The 23,573-nt window shown below is 37.5% G+C and overlaps 1 protein-coding gene across 3 annotated transcripts in view; it reads left to right on the top strand.

The window, feature by feature from the left end:
- The window catches only part of LOC306888196 (cadherin-13-like), a 345,271-nt gene that overhangs the window by 147,799 nt on the left and 173,899 nt on the right, over nt 1-23,573 (top strand). The gene's annotated exons all lie outside the window — the stretch shown is intronic.

The raw sequence follows: 23,573 nt of genomic DNA, 5'->3' as shown, positions 1-23,573 counted from the left end.
CAGCATTAACAATAATAAGAAATGTTACTTGAGCACCAAATCAGCATATTAGAATGATTTCTGATAGATCATGTGACATAAATGGCTGCTGAGAGTTCGGTATTGCCAACATAGGAGTTAATTACATTTTAAAATATATTAAAATAGAAAACAATTTTAAATCCTAATATTATTTCACAATATTACTGCTTTAACTGTATTAAAAAAGGCTAACACCAATATTTTGCACAGTAGTGTTGAGACTATTGTTTCCTAGTTTACTTGTAAAAGTTGACACTTGATGACACTAATGTTGCACTACACAGAATTTTGTCTAATCAGATGCTCTCTAGAATAATATGTCCCTCCTCCTGTCTGTACTGTTGATCTTCAACCGTAAAATAAGGTCTGTAATACCTGAAAAAGCAGTTTGTTCCTGTTTATCTTAATGGCGAATTGTCAGCTCTGGTGCAAGTCTAAAGCTTAGTGGCTAGACCTTCAATAAATCCCACCCCATTCCTATTTCAATAGGCAGCGCATCAAAACATGAAAGCATTTCTTAGAATCTTTAACCAGAAAAAAAGAGACCCTTCAATATGTAGAGCTTTGCCAGAAGAAAGGACCACCCTGTTGTAACTCCAGATAACAAGATAGACAAATACGATTCCTTTGAATTGTTTGCTCGGTTGAGCAAGCTGATACTTTGATTTGAGAATTCCAGAGCTCTTGCTCTCTTTATCTTTGTGTCCTGTCGTTTGACAAATAAAGGAGGGTTTACCTGGTTTCTATCCCCCTGTAGAGGAGAACTAAAGCGGCTCTGCTTAGTTTGATATCCACCTGTCTGGCTAGGAACAGATTTAATAAAAAAAGAGCTGCTCTTCTTCTGCCCTCGTTTTGTTCCACCCCACTGGTATGCTCCGATAAAGTGTTCTTAGCAAGGTTTTTGAAAAATATCTGTCAGCCTGATGCCTTTGGTTTGTCTTTTCAATAAAAAGTAGTCTTTTCTTAATAAGAGATCATTCTTTATATTATTGCTGCTTTTTTGGAGCCATAGCGTAAAGGCTGTTCTTGCTTGGGGCACTTCAAACATTAAGTCAGACAAGTGTATGTGTGTTTGGGCCCAAAAAGTTCTGTGAGGAAAGATGGCAGATTCCAAATCACATACTTCACTGGATTCTCCGCCGGCAGAGGAGCTGCCTTTGAGGTAGAAGGGAATGCTAATAGAGTGCTGGACAGTTTTGGGAGGTAAAAGTAGTTACACTTACGTAAGTTTTGCTGTAGTGGCTTTAAAAGTAGAGTAGCTCTTGTGGTAGCCATTTATTATTTCTTATCCAGTAGCCGTGTAGCCTCAACAAACAGTACATGACTGTTCTTAAGATCGGAAGAAATAATCAAACAAACTCACCTGAGCTGTTCTCTCTAATACACTACTGTTCAAATATTTTGTGTCAGTAAGATTTTTTTATGTTTTTAAAAGTCAGAAGTACTTTTGCTATATTTCTGTGATAGCAAAGCTGATTTTGTAGCAGCCATTACTTCAGTATCACATGATCTTTCAGAGATCATTCTAACATGCAGATTTAGTGCTCACGAAACATTTATTCTTATCAATGTTTTGTTGCTGTAGGGTTATTACATTTTATAATATTAATACGTAATATAGTTTAATTTAGCTCAAAGGGAATCATTTATGATTTTATAGGGATTTGAACAGAATCAGTGTTACGGCGATTCGTATGACAAACTCTGTACTGGATATTAAAATCCAAAATATAGTGAAAACACTATTTAATAGCACAGTAACGAAATCGACAGATTAAGGCATTAACTTGTGAGCAGAAAACACAAGATACTTCTCTTTTAAAATATAAATCAGATTTTATTTATATAAACCTAAGACATAAACTAATCTAACACATGAACACAAGCATTCACACATTCACACGTTGCAGAAAGAGAGAAAGTGAGGAAAGGATGAGTTTAAGAGAATGGAAATGTGAAATCCCAAGTTCACAGCAATATGTGCTATTGCATAGACCTGAACAACCATCAATCACTTATTTAACCCTCGCTTTGAGTTTCTCAATGAGGCTAAAATTTATATTAAATACACCAATTAGAACCTGTTAGAATCTGGAGGTGTGTTGCTTGCTTTGCCTGTGTAACGGGGTTGTGTCCTCGTTGCAGACAGGGGGGGGGTTCCCCGAAGTGTCTGATTGGCTGGAAGTTCAGTAGTCTTTGAAGTGACGTCTTTTGGCGTTGGCTTGCTGAAGCTGGACTTTGAATCAAACTTACATTAACACACGAAACTCCACGGAAAGAAAAGAAACTGAAGTAAAATAATAAAAATAAAATGATGTAATGAGACTAAGTTGTTTTCCTTCTCATTATGGCACATGAGGCCTGAGCACGCGGTGAGAGGGACGAGAGATAGAGAGCAGGGGCGTAAAAAGTAAGAGAGAGAGAATTTTACGATGTCCTGAGGTTTTAAACTTCTGGACCGTCCCATCTGGATGTCTTGACCAATTAGAAACTGTCCTTGCTTAGCTAGGGTGTGTTCTTTACATCATAAATCAGCTTGTTATCAGTCACATGGTCCGAATTTTACAGGCTTTGGCAAAGTATACCTTTTTGAACATGATTTCATAATAAGACTATGATACATTTGACAAAGAATTGATTGGAAGAAACATTCACAGCATGAATTTTCGAGCTCATACATACTAAATATGCAATATTTATCTTTAAGGCTCGAGCTATTCAATAATGATTAAAAAGACATACATATTATTTGATTAAAACATGATATGTGGGTACAACATAAAAATGTCCTTTTAGGATGATTTTATGTGAATATGGAGAAGAAAGTTTTGTATAGTTCTAAGGAGAACGAATGCATGTTCTTTAGAGAGGAATGTTGGTTTGGTCTGTCTTCTATGTGGGGGAGAAGTCAGTCTAAGGAAGCTTGTGAATACAATCGTGGAACCCGTGATGGCCATCTCTTTGACCATCAGTCTTGATTATTTGCAACAAATTTGACAGTCTCCTTCTTGAATTGGAATTATCAATAAGTGTTCGTTTGTCTCAAGGTTGTAAGCTGTTTGATGAAAGAGGCTTGCTAAGTTAGGAGTTGCTTCAGCTAGTTGGAGCTAGGACTCCGGACAGATTTATGATATCCTGTTTCTTGGAGCCTCTCTTTCTGGAATCTCAGCTTCTCATGTTTCAGTGTTCTGATGCATCTTAAAATGGTCTGATTCAGTCTCTGATATCCTACATTGCGTAATGCTTTTTTGTTGTTGTTGTAAAAATGTGATACTTTTTTAATGAATCAAAATTAATAATCAATCAATCAATCCCCAAACTTTTGCATGGTAGACTGGGAAAGTCTGATTTATTTCTGAGTTGTTTTAAATGGTTCTTTTTCTCAAATGTAGCATTGTAAAGTATGATTCATCATTGGAGGGATGATGTAAATGAAGAGAGAGAAAAAAAGATGAGTTCATTCAAGTCTATGAACAGTATGTTGAATTATTTTTGACTTGATTATGTAGTTTCGGTTGTATTTAGTACAAATATAGCATTTGAAGTTCAGCACTGTCATCCTCAGAGAGTCATTCTTTCAGAACCCCTCATTGTTTTTGTGCCAGCAAATATGCAGCTTGATTAAATCTTACATTGTGTCATGTTATAGTTTTTGTTTGTAGCGTTGTAGTGTAGATAACTTCTTTTTCCAAAAAGTAGCATAACAGCTTCAAATTATGAGTATCTTGAATCTACAGTTCCATTGTAGCTGCCCCAACATTGGGCTTTCTCACAATTTTATAGCCTCCATGTTTTAGGTCTGGTGGTCACAGCAGAGCGGGTGAGTGCTCTGAAGAGGAGGGTAATCTCAGGTACGCAGACTCCAGTCGGGATCAAAGCCCTCACTCGGCAGAGCACTTGACATTTACATCTCCTTATCTCCCTTTCTCTCACATCCACACCACCCGCAATCTCAAAAGTGTGCGTCGAGCGCACGCACATCAAAGCTTGACATTTTTACAGCACTAATGCTTACACACTCCTATCTTGATGAAGGTACGATGCTAACCACAGCTGTTTTTGCATCTGTTGGCTGTGTCTTTCTGAGAATGATTACTCTTACTTTTAGTGATGTTTTCCATACTGAAACAACAAAGCTAACATTAAAGTTTTCATGTAGCTGAAAACCGAAACTGAAAATGATGTTTCAGTAATTCCATTTGGGTAATTGAACTCATTAAGTTGTTCAGAGTGTCATGTTCTCAAGTGATAAATTAAACAGTCCTTCATAGGGTTATTATAGTTAACTAATAAAACTGGAATTGCAACTAAAACTATAATAATAATAATAAAACACTTGAAATAAAATAGTTTGACTTTAAATTATATTTAAGTATTTAAATAAAATTGTTAACTTACACTTATACACACTTTAGTATAATTGTTTGCCATGTTAAAGTGCATTCATACTGCTGTTGTAATTTGTCCATGCTATGTGCACAAAATAGACACTGATAGTCAAAATGCATAATTAGAGGATAACTCTTTAAACATCACTGTTTCAGTCAATGATGTTGCCCTTCCAAAACCATTTTGTCCAAAACCAGAAATTATTATTATTATTTTTGTCACTTTTTCTTTTTCTTGTGCTTTTGCTATCTTATTCCTCCATCATTGATTTCCCTTTCTCTGCTGGCATTCCGAGTGGCATTGGGAACGAGTCTGACAAGCGAGCATGTCAGTATTGAAATAATCCATTGGCTCACCTGCTATGGCTGAGAGTCTTGGAGTCCCTGGCCTCTAATGTCGTGTTGTTCTCCATCTAATCACACAGATGGGCCATATGTAGTGCAACACCTCCGCGCTGCCACACTTCACCTAATTCCCGAGCCACACTGGTGGGAATAACCGCATTTTCCGGCTGATTCCTCTGCAGCACATCAGGAGTAATTACACCACGGCTAATTCCAGCCAATCTCACACTAGGAGTAATCACACATGTGGGGAGGGGGGAGGTGGGAGATCCAGGCCAGGGACTGTTTTCACAGGCGGTGCTGCATTGCTGCTGTGTATCTTAGTCACCGGCTCTTCAGAAATCGCAGCAGTTTCTGGCTTCAAGTTTTTACTCTCTGATATTTTTTCCTCCCAATTTCCATGTATATGCATTAATTGCTTTATGAGCCTTCTGAACAAACAGCATTTACTGTTTGAAATGAAAAAAAAAATGTATGTTTGAATTTTCATAATCAAATACGAGCCAATGTGTGGTTTGTGGTTGCCAAGGTTTTCTTGTAGGGCTGTGCAATTAATCAAAATACAGTTTCAATTTCGATTTTGTCTTCTAACAATTATGATAATACAATAATCGAGATATAATGATTATTGTGCCCCATTCCGCCTCGAAATCCCGTAAAAAATTGGGGCTCGTCCAGGATCCCCATTTGTTGTGGCCCATTTTAATAAGGTGAGACCCAAACGAGTGATGTTGACGGGATTCCAGTCACAGCCAACAGATCACCAAAGACAAACAATTTATTAAAGAAGAGTAAAATGAGCATTAGCTTCGGCGAGGCCCAAGGCCAAAATAGCAAACAAAGCAACTAAAAAAAAATAAGGAACGGTACACAGATGTCACGGTTCGGTACGATTTTGGTACAACAGGAAAAAAATATATATATAATGCTCGGTTTATTTTAATTTATTTTGAACAGACAGTAGTGCAAATTAAATTTTTTCCCACCTAGATGTGAAAATACTACATATTATTACATTGTTATATATAAAAAATCTGCACTACATATAAACATACAAGGAATAAATTCTTGAAATATATTTGATTTAGTTTGCAGTTAAACAAGCAGAAAAAAAAAACTGTGTGATATGTAACGTAGCCTATATATACAAAACACATCAGTTCCAGCATTGCTAACATGACAGCGCAGTTGGTACTTTATCAAAATAAAATAAAGTGAACCAAACATCAGCGCGCCCGACTCTGTGTCACCATTAGAATGTAACTGAAGTACAAAGCCTATAATTTACATAATAAATAATAGTTTAGCATTCAGATACGTTACATTACAAATATGGAAATATTATGGAATATTTGAATTTGTGCCGAATGAGAGAGGTAGGATACACGAGCACAAAGCTCCATTTCGCAAACAGTTGAGTGTGCAAGCTTTTAAAGTATACTCCTTTGTCAGTCTATGTTAGAGACGCGTTCAGAATCAGCACATGGTCACTGTCTAGTGGGCTTTGTTTTCAAGTGTGCAACTCATGGAATTCGCTGTTCTTCTGCTGGCGGTTATAAAACAGCGTTGCAATACTGCAGGTGCCCCCTTCTGGATTGGGGGTGAATTGCCTGTATTCGTTGTAAAGCCTCATGCACGAAACCGAGATGTCCATACCGTGACGGTTTGGTACGAATACATGTATCGTTCCACCCCTATATATATATATATGTACTCTATACAGGTGCATCTCAAAAAATTTTAATATCGTGAAAAAGTTATTTTTTTCTTATAACTTGTTTCAAAAAGTGAAACTTTCATATATTTTAGATTCATTAAATGTAAAGTAAAACATTTCAAACTTTTTTTGTTTGTTTTAATTTTGATGATTAGAGCTTACAGAAAAAAGTCTGAAAGTCAAAAATCCAAGTTGACTGGAAGGAAAAAATTGGGTAGGAAAAGGTGCACAAGCAACAGGGATGACCGCAAGCTTAAGAATACTGTCAAGCAAAGCCGATTCAAAGACTTGGGAGATCTTCACAAGGAGTGGACTAAAGCTGGAGTCAGTGCATCAAGAGTCACCAGACGCCTTCAGGAAAAGGGCTACCAAGCCACTTCTGAAACAGAAACAACGTCAGTCAGAAGCATCTTACCTGGGCTAAAGAGAAAAAGATCTGGACTGTTGCTCAGTGCTCCAAAGTCCTCTTTTCAGATAAAAGTAAGAAGTTTGCATTTCGTTTGGAAATCAAGGTCTGGAGTCTGGAGGAAGACTGGAGAGGCACAGAATCCAAGCTGCTTGAAGTCCAGTGTGACGTTTCCGAAGTCAGTGATGATTTGGGGTGCTGTGATGCGTGCTGTTGTTGGTCCATTGTGTTTTATCAAGTCCAAAGTCAATGCGCCGTCTACCAGGAGATTTTGGAGCACTTTATGCTTCCATCTGCTGACAAGATTTATGGAGATGCTGATTTCCTTTTCCAGCAGGACTTTAGCACCTGCCCACAGTGCAAAAACCACTTCCAAGTGGTTTGCTGACCATGGTATTACTGTGCTTGATTGGTCAGCCAACATGTCTGAACTGATCCCCATATGGAATCTATGGTATATTTTCAAGAGAAATATGAGAAACAGTGGATCCAACAAAACAGACAAGCTGAAGGCTCAATAGTGCCTCAGCAGAGCCACAGGCTGATCGCTTCCATGCCACACCTCACTGATGCTGGAGTTTGTGCTAAAGGAGCCCCAACCAAGAATTGAGTGTATAAATGAACATACTTTAAATAACTTGAACTTTTCTGTTTTGCAAATCCTTTTTTTGAATATTTTGAGATACAGAATTTTTGACTTTCATGAGCTGTAAGCTCTACTCACCAAAATTAAAACAAACAAAAAACTTTTGAAATGTTTAACTTTTCATGTAATGAATGTAGAATATATGAAAGTTTCAACTTTTGAAATGTTACCAAATAGCAAAGATAAAAAAAAAACTTTTTCACGATATTCTAATTTTTTTAGATGCACCTTTGTGTATATATAGTCATGGCCAAAAATATGGTAAATATTTTAAAATGAAAATGAATCTGCATTGTTAATCCTTTTGATGTTTTATTAAAAAATTCACAAAAATCTAACCTTTCATTGGACAATAAGAATTTAAAATGGGGGGAAATATTATTATGAGATAAATGTTTTTCTCAAATACACGTTGGACACAATTATTTGCACCCCTAGAAATTCTTATGAGTAAAATATCTCTGAAGTATATTCCCATTCATATTCACAATTTTGAACACTCCAGGGTGATTATGAACATGAAATTATCCAGCCATGGCTTCCTGTTTCACAGAAATATAAATAGGAGGGAAAACAAAGCCCAAATCCCCTTAATCATCCATCACAATGAGAAAAAACAAAGAATATATTTCTGATGTGCAGCAAAAGATAATTGAGCTTCACAAATTAAGATGATAATATTTTATAAATGATCATTTTAAAGCAGACATTGGATTCAAAATACCTTATTTTGCATATAAATGTGCCTAAGCAGTGTGTGGACACAATCACCCTACAATAAAAATTAACTCCTTTTTTTAATCCCCCAAAAGCCTAAACAGTCTCAATTATCAAGCCATTTTGATTTTGTAGTGAATAACCACCACTCTCTTCCACCCTCGAGCAAGGCACCAAACCCCCAACAGTTCCCTGTGTGCCGCAGCAATATGGCTGCCCACTGCTCCGGGTGTGTGTTCACGTGTGTTTGTTCACTACTCACTGCTGTGTGTGTGCACTTGGATGGGTTAAATGCAGAGCACAAATTCCGAGTATTGGTCACCATATCTGGCTCTTCACTTTCACAAAATGTGTTTATGTCTGGCTGCGCAAATCATTTTACTCCAGACTGCTTTCTGAATAAGGGACAATTCAAAGCAGGTTTTGTTAAAAAGTTAAAACTCAAGGATGGATCAGTGCCCATTTTTCATGATCCAGCTGCACCTCCATAAGAATAGTTATATACAGTATTTTATGACTATTTGCTCTTCCACAGAAGAGAGAGAGGGGGGGGGGGGGGGGGGGGGTGAGCAGAGCTCGTTAGCATGTAAATAGATATCTTAAAGTGACAGTCTGCTATATTCCTGCTGCGGACTGTGTGCTTAATATTAATCAAAAAAGAAACAACAAAGACAAAATCACTCGCTGCTCTTGACTGAAGGACTCTGTAGCTTTAATAAAAGACAAAGAAAGTTTAATTCTTACAGTGAAGACTATGCTGTTGTATTGTACATTTGATTATTCTTTTATGTAGTAGTCTGTTACCTGAAAGCTTTAGATTTGCATTTAAAAAAACTTTAAAGCACATTTAGTTTCATTTGTATCTTTTTATTCTATTCTATTATATTTGCACTTTGCTTTTTTTTTATCTGTTGTCAGACATTCACTGGATTATTACAATGAATGGCAAAATGAATGTTTGGAAATGGAAACTGATATTTCCTATTGACACTACAACAAAAGATAGAAATAACTAACTTAAAACCATTTTGTAACTAAAATACTAGTGGCCTAAAACGTTTTCACAGTACTGTGTGTAGAGTAGAAAAAGTAAAAAAAAAAAAAAAAACTTACAGGTTGTACATCAAATTAATGACTTCAAGGATTCTGTGGTTGTGGGCCTGAAAGACCTTTCCTCCGTTCTTGAATATTGAGGGGAAGCAGAGTGGGCAGGACTTTGAAAGCACTCTCCCTTTTAGCATCTAAACCATAAGAATAATACAGTGCAAACTGTGAAACTGATCTCACAATCAAACCAAATAACCGACTAACATAACCAAATAAATACTTCCTCAAGAAACCTGAGGCAAGTAAATTATTTTTTTTATGAAGAAATACTTCACATTTTTAATCCAGATGGATTAGATTTTTACAATTAAATGAAATTATTATTATCCTTAAATCCACAAACCAGCTGAGTATCAGATCATGTATCTTCTCTGTATGCTGCGGGCACAAGCATACATATATATAACTTTTATATAACGATAAAGAGATTGTTGAGGCCTTTTTTGTAGGCGGCTACTTCATTCACAGAATAACGCTAACGTTAACCCGCACAGCGACAGATCAAATATCACATTAACCATGAAATCAGTGTGCTCTTACCACAGCTTATTAAAAATTAAGCATAGCGTTAGTTCTGGCAGGTCACGTGAGTCAAGCTTGCATCAGCTGACTCTCAGCTGATCACATCTACCTACAGGGATATGACACCAATCATGGCATTCCTATATAAGCGCTATTCAGTATTATTCAGCAGCTTGCTTGCTCGGGAGCAAAGTACCCTCCTCCATCCCCAACTCCTCCTTTCGCCACAGTCAGGACTTGGCTTCTGACATTCCTGTTGAATCAGATTCTCTAATCTTGAATAATGTGTTACACTAAATGTAATTAAGTACATTAATGATATCTGCTTGGTTCTGTTCTGTTAACTCTTGGGGGGTTATTATTATTGCTGCTCTCCCTGCTCATTCATGACAGGCTGCATTGGATGGGCAGGGAGTTTCTGCCCAGAACAGAACCATACCGCCAAACCAAACTGTATGCTGTGTCTATCATTGACGATAGCGGTCCTGATAAAATTAGAGGTAAATAATCATATAATCATATTAATTTACCTTATAATCCAACTTGCTGCAAGTTGCTTGAGTGAAGAATCCAGAAAATGTGATGAAGAGGAAAAATAAACAAACCGGTTGGGTCAAAATAACCCAACCCAGTGGTGAAAGAACCCCTTGCAATACATTTGACCCATCATGAACAACCCAACTGTGTGTTTACAGTTCCTCAAACAACCTAGAATTATGACCCAGCACAATTAACCCAACAATGTGTTTACAGAAATAACCCAGCACTTCTAAGAGTGTAGTACTCTGCTGTAGTGTTGAGAATTGTGAAATTTTGCTGGGCTCTAAAATGTAGATGTCATAGCAACCTTATTTACAGAAACATTGTGTTAAATAATTGTGATTACAGTATTGAGCAAAATAATCAGCCGTAGCCAAGCATCAGCAGCCGTAGCCAAGGTTTTGCTGTGCAGTTGCTAAGGTGTTCTAAAATGTTTTGAATATTTTATGCTATGTGGTTGATAGGGGCAGTGCTAGTGTTGCTTTGGGGCTGTTAAGGTTTTTAGCATGTTACTAAGTGATTGCTAGGATATTTGGGTGGCTGTCAAGGTGTTGTAGGGTGGTTAGAGTATTTTGCTTGTTGTTACGTGGTTGCCAAGGTGTTGTAGTGTAGTTAGTGTTTAGTTTGTTGTTGTGTGGTTTCTAGGGTGTTGCTAGGATATGTTGGGTGGTTGCCAAGGTGTTGTAGTGTGGTTAGAGTGTTTAGTATGTTGTTGTGTGGTTGCTGAGGTGTTGCTAGGGTATTTGGGTGGTTGCGAAGGTATTGCAGTGTGGTTAGAGTGTTGCAATGAGGGTTAAGGTTTTTAACATGTTACTAAGTGGTTGCTAGGATATTTTGTGTGGTTACCAAGTTGTTACAGTGTGGTTTCTAATGTGTTTTGGCATTTTTCTGCGTGGTTCTTAGGGTGGTTTTGGTGGTTGCTAGAGTTTTGCAATGGGGTTTTTTAAGGTTTTTAGCATGTTGCTTAATGCTTGCTAAAGTATTTTGGGTGGTTGCCAAGGTGATTCAGTGTGGATTCTAAAATGTTTGGGGTGTTTTAGCATGTTGTTGTTCGGTTGTTATGGTTTTGTTTGTGGTTGCTAGGGTGTTTTTTCCTTTAGCATGTTGTTGCTTGGGTGTTTTGGTTGGTTCCCAGGGTTTTAAGATTTTTAGATGTAAAGATTTTTAGCATGTTGCTAAGCAGCTGATAGGGTGTTTTAGGTGATTTCCGAAGTGTTTTTGTTCTAAAGCGTTTTGAGTGTATAGCATGTTGCTATGTGGTTACTAGGGTGTTATTGGTGGCTGCTACGGTGTTGCAGTGAGGTTGTTAAGGTTTATAGTGTGTTGCTAAGCATTTGCTTGGGTGTTTAGGTGGTTGCCAAAGTGTTGTAGTGTGGTTTGTAAAGTGTTTTACCATGTTTCTTTGGGGTTGCTAGGGTGTTTTAGTGGATGCTAGGTGTGGCAGTGGGGTTGTTTGGTGGTTGCTGAAAGAAATGGCAATGGATAAGGACTTGAGAGAGGACATACAAATCATAGTAGGCTGACAAAAAGAGACCAGTTGCAACATTGACTCCACTGAATGGATATTTATTATCACATTACAGCAATCGACTGAAGCTGTTTAATTCCCACTGTTTAAATTTACATCCCACAGATCCAACCTGTAGGGAATGAGAACACATGGGCACTTGGAGGCAGATACACACACTCACACACCGCACGAATATATAGAGAGTTGCACTGACTCTCATTCACACATGCATGCAAACACAGAGGTGCCCACACACATTACCACATGTGTAGACACACACACACAGGCACACGCAAATCCCCTGAGCGATTCTTTCGTATTTAGGAAGCGTAGCATTTCCCCAGACCGACTAACTAACCATGCAATTGACATCTTAGAAGCTCTTTCTTTAAAAGTGACTCCTTAATTACGTTCCTCTCTGTGGCGTTCATGGCCAGACTGCTGCAAAACACAAGGCCACGATAAAGGGTTTATTATTGGACTGGAATCGGGAATCAGGCTTCTGTGTCATGCCTTGTTAATATCCTCAGAGTCTTCTTACCGCAGGGAAATCGCACTGTAAAATGCTGAGCATGAAGGACCTGTGATGAAGGACCCATGTTGTGATCGCTCTATGAGTGGCTGATTCCAAAACCACTTCTAAAATAGGAGATTAAAAGAGCAGGATTCTGTTGTACAACAAGACAGCAGATCAGATAAGTGTGAGCAATAAAAAATAAAAACGATTGTGGTTGGAGCTGTGGTCTAGTGGTTAGAAAACACAAATACTTCAGATACTGTATCAGCCTTTCAAGTTAGGCAGTGTATTGAGAGGTTCTGTGATTGTTTTGGATGCATTCCACTGATTGATTTTTTTTGTTGTTGTTTATTGCAGAAATATTTCAGTTTATTTGTATATGTAAATATGTTTGTAAATTCTGGTAAATTCAACAATTGTTTAAGGTTTTTAGTAGTCTGTCATCAACAAACGAATAGCTATAATGTCTCACTAAGATTTTCCACAGAAACTCTTTGGTTTAACATTTGAAAGAATATATTTACATAACCAAAAAAATACTTCCTCAAGAAACCTGAGGCAAGTAAATTAATTAGATTTTTTATGAAGAAATACTTCACATTTTAATCCAGATGGATTAGATTTTTACAATTTAATGAAATTATTATTATTATCCTTAAATCCACAAACCAGCTTTAAATATTGAATTTACAAATATATTTGCATATCCAAATAATAAGATATATTTGCAAGAAAACTGAGACAAGTGCATGCATTTTATTTAGACAAATTGAAATATTGTTTTATAATCAGCCTATATTATATGGAAAACTTTGTGTTCATCCATTAGCAGCTTTGACTTTCTGTAAGGCAACTTCTTTCCTATTCCACAGAAAACAATTGCGTTCTTTAGTGACATAAGGGTGATTAGATTCCCATTCATTGAAAGAACATGTTGCTCATCTCTGTACATATCTCTACTCTCAAAAATCATTCCTCAGTGTCAGCCATATGAATAAAACAATAGAGAGACCCCTAGTCGGAGAGAAAAATACAAAGCAAAAAGATGAAGAAGCCACCCATGCATTAATACAGAACATATGGATGATGTTTTTTCCTGTGTAGCTGCAGCCAAATGACAGTGCCGCTCCACTGCCTGCAGAAGAGTCACATGATTATGTGTCGAGGGGTGTTTTGGTGCCTTGTCTCAGGTAGACAGACTCTGCGCACACCCATACCGGGGTTGGCGCTGCGATATCACGATGGGCTGATGCTCATCTCTCACAAATAACTGCTCCGGTCCACCGTAGGGCTGAAACTGTGTCCAGCAGCTGTTTATTTGCCATGGACCTGACACACACCCTGATCCTCGGGGCGCTGGCATGCTGCGTTTAATGGCGGGGGAACGGTGGCATCTGTGCCTGTGTGTTTTTTTGCGCGTTTATTTGTGTGTGGGTGCATGCCATTTGTCCTCCGAGTAATTGCTGATATTTATATGATCTTAATTGTATACTGAGCACTGTGCGCTCTCAAAGCTAGTTTAAATTGAACTGTTTTAAGAGATATTAGACGCTAAACATGAGAGATCTGTGTGTGCAACCAATTTAGGTAACCATCTGTGTCGGCTTCCGGTTTTTTTTTTTTTTTTGCACTGCAGTTTGTGCATTTAATCCGTATATATGCATACAGTGGCCCAGTATTGCCCAGCACAATGAAATCTCCACAACACAGCTAAATCGCTACAAACAACGCATAGGACTAATTTAATTGTGTTTTGTTAATTTCTCTGTGTTGTGCAAATTTAGCTGTGTTGTGGCTTCTGTCCGTTGTGTTGCGCTAATTTCGTTGCGTTGCAGCTTGTTTCGTTGTCTTGTGCTAGTTTTGTTGTGTTGTGGCTTGTTTCCGTTCTATTGCAGCTTGTTTCTGTTGTATTGTGGCTTGTTTCTGTTGTGTTGCGGCTTGTTTCTGCTTTGTTGTGCTAATTTTGTTGTGTTGTGGCTTGTTTCCATTGTGTTGTAGAGATTTTGTTGTGTTGTACATCACTGGGCCACCGTACTTTAGTGACCCAAGATGCCATCCACAACCCTCTCCCTCGTTCATTTTTTTTAAGTTAGATCTCCAACTTCTTAGTATTCCTTAATTTATTAATTATCAACAATATGACAAGAAAATAATGGAAAATTGTAAAAACAAACAAAAAAAGTCTGTTTTCTTTTTTTTCTTTTGTCCCCCCAGATTCAGCAATGATGAATATTTGACATTACAGTAACTATAAATACCCTATTTTTCCAGCTGCCATCTCATAAATATTACCGCAGGAAGCAAAAGAATGCAAAAGTATAATCAGCAAATCTTGGCATGGCTCAGCAATTTACTGCAGAGACAGTTCATTATCAAATATTAGCATCATGGATCTGATGACGAAGCTGCTGCTGAACAAAATACTGATTTTAAAGATGATGAAAACATTTTAAGATTAACATATCAATAGGTTCAGATCAAGTTATGATGGTGGTGAAGCAGTTGCTCAAAACGCCCTTCCAAGTTCCAACAGATAACAAAATATGCTTTAAAAAATACTTTGCAATTGTTAATAAAATATCAGGACTGTTTTATAGTACCAGGGCAGTTTAGAGATTCATCCAACTGTCCTTTTGAGTGCAAAACCCGGACTATTAGGTCAGCTGGAAGTGGCCTAAGGTAATATCCCATTGTAACATCAATTAGAGTTCTCATTATGTGTGGCCTAAGACTAATTACTGCAGTTATTTCCTGCTAACAGTTATGAACCCTGTAGTGGTGTATGCTTAGACGGTCTCTCATTTTTTAAGTGTATGTGGAAATGGCATTTTTGATCCACCGTGGCTTAATCCCCCTTCTGAGGTTCGTCCATCGGGGCGCCCGTGTGCTTCCTTGCACATTGCAGTAATGACCTTCACGGTTTCCACAACTGAGAGACCGTTGTCTCCACATCTCTGTTTTCAGATTGTACTCTGATACCTAAAACCAGGCCAATAGTCGGGTTTAATGGCACCCACTGGTATTGCTGTCTAATCAGCCCCCTCTGTACTGCACCAGTCACGGCTGTGGAAATGAAACATTAAACATTTAATGGGAGATTAAAACCTCCATTAGTCTGAAGAGTGCTAAAATGCCGAGGGAAAGTGGTTAGGTTTCCAGATTTTACCCTGTCCTAGTTTATCACATGAAGGTCAGAGCCAATCAACATGTGTGTCAGCAAATAATGATAAGAAGTGAAGGCATGGTTGAATAGATTTGGCTGAATGGATGTTTTAATTATAGTGCTTGCATGCCACAATGTACTAATATTCCTGAAATGTTCTGAATTTTACAACCCCTATAAGCCTAAGTATTAATTTATTTGTTTTGTTCTGAATGGTCATCATTGGATTTATTTATTGGATGGGATGCAATAAAGGTCTTAATCTGTCATGAAAGGTGCACCAGGCTGATTGAAAAATTCGAATATAATTATTTTCATTTAACCGACAGTAGCTGCGTTTCCATTACCCTTCAAATTGTGCGAATTGAAATTGTGAACTGAAAATAAGTCCAATGGAAACACGTCAGTAGATGCGTTGCCATTATACTTTCTAAAATACGCCTATGGAAACACATCAATTTTGCAAAAACTCACATATATTGCAAAAGCTTTTTTACGCTCGCATAGTGATGTTTTATTAACAAATTTCGGGAGGAGCACGCGCAGATAATTAACACGGCCAATTCACCATCAGCAATCACTCAGTCTATCCTATCAGCCGAGAGAGAACTTCTATAAATAGACCAAGCCATCTTACCTTCATTTTCTCTACAGTTTCTAGCATCCCACCTCCACCCCAACTCCTCACCATCAGCCCACTCCTACCCCAGCGTGGGGAGGAGCTCGGGGGGAGCGCTCTGGGTCCGGGCTAAATGCCGAGCTCGGACCCCTCTCCCCGGACAGGGGGAGTGCCCCGGGGGTCGGGAGTAATTTACAGATCTCGGAGCCCTCTCCCCGGACAGCACGCCAAATACGCATAAACCTTGACTCTGTTAATTATACGCAAGGGCGAACTCGTGAAAGGTGGTTTTTTAGGCAATTTGAAATAAAAAAAAAAGAATATATCGCAAAACTACAATGAGAACATAACAATCACATGATGATGTACATTAAAGTAAAAAGATTCTTTAATGTACTATAATCTCTAAGAAACACTATATACTGTGCATGGCCACTCTCAAGTATAAATGGCTTTCCTTGCATCAATGCTTGGATGACCCTTTATTTACACTGCACACATCTATGGTGCATAGGTCACTCTTTTCAGTGCTTGTGTTTATAACAACTGCATCGCGGCATGTTTCAGAAGCGTCCCAGAAGTGACTCTCCACGCTGCTTCACGAAAGATACATGCATACGCCTCTTTTGATTAAAAATAATGGCTAGTTTGGTGGCTGCAATATACGTAAACCTTCCAACATCCGTCGCCATGACTTATCGCAAGAGGATTCAAGAGTTTTAGTTGCATAACATCGGTTAATGGAAACGCTGTCATTTTAATGCTTGACAGTTTTTTTTTATCAACATTTATAAAAGTTTATTGCACAAATTTTGTGCAAATCTGTAATGGAAACGCAGCTGGTGGCATTATTATAATATATGTATATTAAATATTTCAATCTGAATTTCTATTTGACACACAGTATCTACATTTTGATACTTGTGAACTGGCTTAAAACAAGACACGGCTGAGTGTCATGACAACAGCAAAGCAGCTCTGATTCAACATTTAATTTAAGCAGAACTGATGCATAAAACCCAAGCTTAGCTAAATCTTTAACATTATTCATTTGCTGCATTGCAAGCGCTGACACTTCTTTCAGAAAATGCTAATCTAGTAGAATATCCCTGAAAAGAATATGTTGTGCTTTGGATGGTGTGTGCTGGTGTCCCAAAAGGCTTCTTAACTAGCTTAAGCTTTTTCAGACTGATCACTTTGCTGATCAATCAGTCCTACCAGATGAGATCCATTTGCCTAGACCAGCATTAGCCAGCTTTTTAAGCAGGAATAAGAGTCATTCCTTCTTGAATTTGGCTTCTAAAAACACTTATCAAACCTGTGTTTTCCAAACCAGTTACATAGACGTGATCCCAAACAACCAGCCAATCAAAACCAGTGATCCTTGAATGTTACATTATACATTTGTGATATAATCGAGGTTTTGTTCAGAGTGAGGCTTCATGAAGTAAGTGTGGTGTCAGTTCTTAGTTTGCAGTAGCACCGGATGCCTTCTCAGGTCTGGCCTGTGGTTGAAGGCTTTATCTCAGTGGCTTAACGATGATGGATTCCTGCAAGGTCACTCTGTAACCTGGCATATTAACCACAATGCTTGTGAGGATAAAATCTATATACGGTTTGAAACGCTGCATGCACGCAGAAGGTGTTTACAAAAATCTGTCTGAGCAGAGACACCTTGTGTGTAATATCTGATGAGTTTAACTGAAGCTGAGGGACAAAATGTGGTCCGTTGCAGAGCAATCATTTAATAATAATATATTTATTTTTTCTATAACGTCACTCAAAACCCAAGGACATTTCACAATGCTTTTTAAAGTTGAAAATCTTATGAAATCATAATTTACCTTTGTAAATAATGGCACTTGAAATTCGATTAAATCTGGAAAAAGTTGCCATTAATATACATAAGAGCTACTGTATTTCTGTGGAGCAGGGAAACCAACATTGGCCATTTTTTGAGCTCAGTTTTGGCCTTTTATGACCTTGAGTAAAGCACTTAACCCCAGGTTGTTTCAGATGGATTTAGCTTACAAGCAGTGTCATTTGCATTAAGTTGCTTTAGAGATAAAGTGATGTTTGATGTACATGAACAAAAATTTACATTTTTAGAATGCATTTGTGTGTGTGTGTGTTAAGCCAATTTTTGATGACACATTTACATTAGGAACATTTAAGTGGAAGCTATTATAGCCATCTTACTACAGCTGTGCAGAAGCACTTTGCACAAGAAAAAAAGTTTAAATGTAAAATACATTTGAGAAATTAAAGCTGGAAAGAAAAATAAATTCCAAGAAGAAGAAAAGTTATTTGAATTCGAATCAAATCAGCAGAGAAAAAGGGAAGTTTCATAAGATTAAAAAGATACAAAATACTGTATATAAGAGAAACAAAAATAGATAATAAACGTGCTTAACTTATCATGTTTATTGTCATTTACTCCCTAATGATCTTTGTTTTTCTTATGTGGAATTTATTTATTTTGTTCTTTGTTTTTTTGTACAAATTTTTTGTAAATTTGAGCAGATGTGCCTTAGATGTTTATAGCCGCATATAAAATATAATTTGAGATAATTTGAATGGATCAAGATGATGATCTCTTGGGCTTTCATTTGGCAAATGTTTCTGAATATGTTAAATTAATGATAAAAAAAAAAAAAAAAATATATATATATATATATATATATATATGTACTGTATATATACTGTATATATACTGTGTATATATGTGTGTGTGTGTTTATATATATATATATATATATATATATATATATATATAACTACATTAAATAAAGAACAGCATTTCTTTTAAATAGATTTCCAAAATATCTTTTGATCTATAAATAGCATCATATATATAGCTTTTTCTTTTTTTTTTTTTTTTAATTGTACTCTGTTTTGACGTTGTTTACAGCTTGTGCCATAGCTTGTGTGCTATGTTTTGTTCTAATGTGGGTTGTCAGTAGATTCTACAACCACTAATTACCTGTACAATGCAATTAAAACATAGTGGATTCCAGTTGTAAATGCTCAGCTCTGTTTGGAAAGAAAGAAAAGCTGAAATGCTGAAACAGACCTGCTCTCTTTGTTATGAGTTGTATGAGTTGTCCATTATCTTTGAATTGAAATACATCATTATTTTGTCAAATTATGATGGAACCTCTCTTGAAATTAGTGGATAATCATGTCACTTTCAAGGTTCTTAGGGAAGTGATGATTTGACGGGTAAGAAAAAAGAGGGGATAGGAGGGATAAGTGTCTCTAGACAGCACTTCTGTAGATGCTAGATCTTAAGATGTCTCTCCACTGGTAGAGCCACATGCCTCAAGAGTCTCTCTGGAGACACAAACACAAACACACTTACACCTGGTGAAAAGGGTTTCATGGGAGACCCATCTGGCCTGACAACAGAACATTACACATGGTAACTTTTTATAAAATTATAATCATGAATATCTAATAATGTGCTGCTACCACACATTTTAGATTAGGTGATTAATAGCTGTGGACTGAAATAGAGGTGTGATTTAATTTTTTTATACAGCGCCAAGATGTTCCTACAGAGCAAACGAGAGCATCTCACCTCTTTTTCTGTAAATATTTTGCATATGTTATTTATTTTAAAATTAATTATGTCTCTTATTTTCAGAATTGCACAGTCTGTGGCTGGGCTGTCATTTCACATTAACGGATCGGTGGGCGTTTTCAGGCCAGCAGCTTGGTTGGCTTGAGCATGAAGGGGTGGTACTTTCGGGGGGATTTACGATTAATCCAAGAGGCAGGTGGAGGGCTCAGCAGGAAGAAAAAAAGTTTGATTGCTGTGCAAAGGCGGCCTTGAATTCCTCCGATGGAGTGCGGCCGTGTGAGAAGAATAACCAGACAGTTGTCCACTTCATTTACGACTGGCTTTGGAGATATGTCCAGAGACAGGTGATGTTCACCTCCAAATCTCTCTCCTCTTTTCTGCTTGGCTGGTCAGTAATTTACTGGGCATTGATGAGCAAGGTATGCTGCCCTGCACACAGGGAAACTGTCAGTTTTATTTTTCACCTTCTGCTTTTATTTCTGTTTTTCTCTCTGAAGATAACACCTCTTTCTCAGCCTTTCAAGTAAAACTCAATATGTACCAACAGACACGTATAAATATTATATGATGAAAAGCAGCTCTCTTGTTTTAGAAATACACTTTTGTCTTGAACGCTTCTTTCAAGAATCTACTTATTTGAGGCTTTGAAAACCAAAAGGATTTTTTGTAGGGTTTCTGAGCAACAAATTCCATGAAGTGTACTTTTTTTTTTTTTTTTTTTTATCAGTACAAACTGTAGCTTGTGTGACCGTATTTCTCATTTGATATTTTCTTACCTTTCATGCAGTGTGTCATGTAGCAGTATGTGAACATGAACTTTCTGCAAAGTTGTGAAGCCAAAAGTGTACGATATATAAAGTTGTTGTCTATCAATGTGTTTTGTTTTTTTGTTTTTTCTCGGTGGTCTGTTGCAGCCAGAATCCTGGTAGTTGCGTAAAGCATGTCACCATTTTTGTGTGTAATATGTATCAGACGTTTAGTAGGCAGTCTGTGGGTGAGACTGTGTAGTTCCTGCAGTGTTTGCCCGTATTAGTTTATTTATGGACAATTCTGATTAAGAGCTCTCTCAAATGTATTTCTGTTTCTGCTGTGTTTGCGTCTTTGGCGGTATGTGTCTTTACTTGGGGGAGTGATTCCCTAAATGAAGATGCATTCATGCACACTTTCAGAGTGGATTGTTTTGTCATGCCCCTCTTTAAAAAGTGGAAAAAATGGCACTCTTCCATCTCGCTTGCCCCACAGGTCTCTAAATGAGTTGTTTTATTGGAAAAGGGAAGTGCTGCTCTCATGTCAAGGGACTTGCAGGGCGAGATCTGAGCCGGTCTTTGAGGCTTTTCAGGCGACAGCAACCACCACACAAATGTGAATGAATAATGCCTTTAGAGAGGCAAGAGCCATTTCTCTAGTATGAAACACCTCCCAACGCTCTGGTGACTTTTTTTCTGCGCGTTTCAGCAAGCAATTATTTTTATCTAACTGCTGCTATAAAGGATCATCCTTTACTCTTATTTTCACTCTTTCATCATTTATTCCATTAGCTCATCTCACTCCTTATTTCTTTTAAAGTCACTCTATTTATACCAATGTGAATCTGTATTTAATATAAAAGGAGAGATTCAGATGCACTCCTCCTCCTTTTTTAAATTGTATTTCTCAGAACCTTCAAAAAGAACCTTTAAATGAATAGTTCACCCAAAAATAAAAATTTGCTGAATATTTACTAACCCACAGGCCACCCAAGATGTAGATGAGTTTGTTTTTTCATCAGTATGGAGAAATGAATCATTCCATCATTTGTTTACCAGTGAATCTTCTGCAGTCAATGGGTGCCATAAGAATGAGAGTCCAAACAGCTGAAACATCACAATAATCCACTCGACTCAGATCATCAATTAACGTATTGTGAAGCAAGAAGCATTCATGTTTGTAATATACACATTCATCCTTAAAGGGGACCTATTATGCAAAAATCACTTTTATAAGGGGTTTGAACACAGTGTGTGAAAACATCCAGCCTATAATGGTAAAAATTCACCCACTCATTTTTTTATAATCTAAAGAAATCATAAACAGTCTCTCAGAACGAGCTGTTTCAGATTCTCCCTCTGTTCACGTCACCGAGGGGAAAAAGTCCCACCCATTTGAGACGCTGCCCTATAGACACAGCCCTGAGTGAGAAGCTGTGGTCCGCCTCCGCCATTAATGATTACTTGCTGTAGCTGCTGGAGATAAACAATGTCAGCGCCAAAGAGGCATTTCAAGTGTTGTGTTTTGGGATGCACTAACAAACATAGGAGTCTCCATATACTCCCTCCATCTGAGCCGCTGAGGACACTGTGGTCAAGTTTCATTGTCTAAGGAAATGTCCTGGAAAAAATCGGTAAAGACCCCATTACGTATAGGGATCAATACCAACACTTTGTGTGCGAAAGTCAGTGCCAGACAAAGTAAGTATCACACGTTTGTTTTCCAAATTGCCCTTCTGAAAGAGCTTGTTGGCACTCTGTAAGGCTAATGATGCTAAATCTATCATTGTCTCTGTCTGTTTTCACTGGTGCTGTCTTCATGAATGATCGTGAATAGGAATGTGGTGGTTAAAAGCTGCATATGAAAGCAATGCGAGTCGATCGCTTGAGTTTGTTGAACTCATAATCACGAGTGGGACTTATAAAGTTTGCGAAAGCATGCCATACACCATGAGACCAGCTATGCTAATATTTTTATCCCGCCGTGCTCCCGGTCTGAGTAATTCACAAATATGAATTTATTATGCACAGTATAATCAGGTGACTGACTTTTAAACAGAGAACGTTTTCTGTAAAGACAACAGACTTGTACTAATAGTGAAATGTTTATTTGCAAAGGCTGCAAAAAGCACTGCTAATGTGGGAGCTTGAGCTCTTGAAGCTCCGCCCTCTTCTCCGGGAGCACCAGCTCGTTTGCATTAAAGCAACATACTCAAAATCAGAGCGTTTTTGCTCACACCCTAAAAGTGCAATTTTAACAAGCTATAAAAAAATATCTGTCAGGTATTTTGAGCTAAAACTTCACATTCACACTTTGGGGATATCAGAGACTTATTTCACATCTTGTACAAAGGAGCATAATAGGTCCCCTTTAAAATGTTTTAATGGTGGTTCATCACAAACATGCAGCTTTTCACTTAATGTTAATTGATGAAATGGAGTCAGTCATGTGGATTGCTTGTGAATTATTGTAATGTTTTTGTCAGCTCTTTGAACTCATTTTGATGGCACCCATTCACTTCCATTGGTGAACACATGATGCAATGCTAAATTTCTCCAAATCTGCTTTGAAGAAGAAACAAACTCATCTACATCTTGGATGGCCTGAGGGTGCAGCAAATTTTCATTTTTGGGTGAATTTAAGTGGATTGTTTATGGTCATGGAGAAAAAAAAGAGAAAAGGTTTTGCTTTTTTTACGCTCACTAATTATATGCACTTCATACATATTCATGAGGATTAAGGAGCCTTTTAAAATACAGGTAGCAATCTAATCAATAAGTGTTCAATCATACTTTCGGCATTCTAAATATCCCCACAGTACTTGAAGGAAAAGTGAGGTTATGTTTAAAAACTACTCAGTCTTGTCTTACGGATGGATGGATTGCAAATATGTTAGTGTGACTGGGCAAATATTACTACAGCTAATTAATATTCATGAGCCAAACTGTTAAGATTTATAATTAGTTGTTTCCCAATTTTTTCTATATGCTCCCTTGTTTCTGGAATCAGTGTTCAGAGTTTATAT

Source organism: Barbus barbus, assembly GCF_936440315.1.
Source record: "Barbus barbus genome assembly, chromosome: 22".
In the NCBI taxonomy this organism is placed as follows: Eukaryota; Metazoa; Chordata; class Actinopteri; order Cypriniformes; family Cyprinidae; genus Barbus; species Barbus barbus.
Note: the sequence above shows the minus strand (reverse complement) of the source record. Positions and strands in the feature narration are given on the sequence as shown.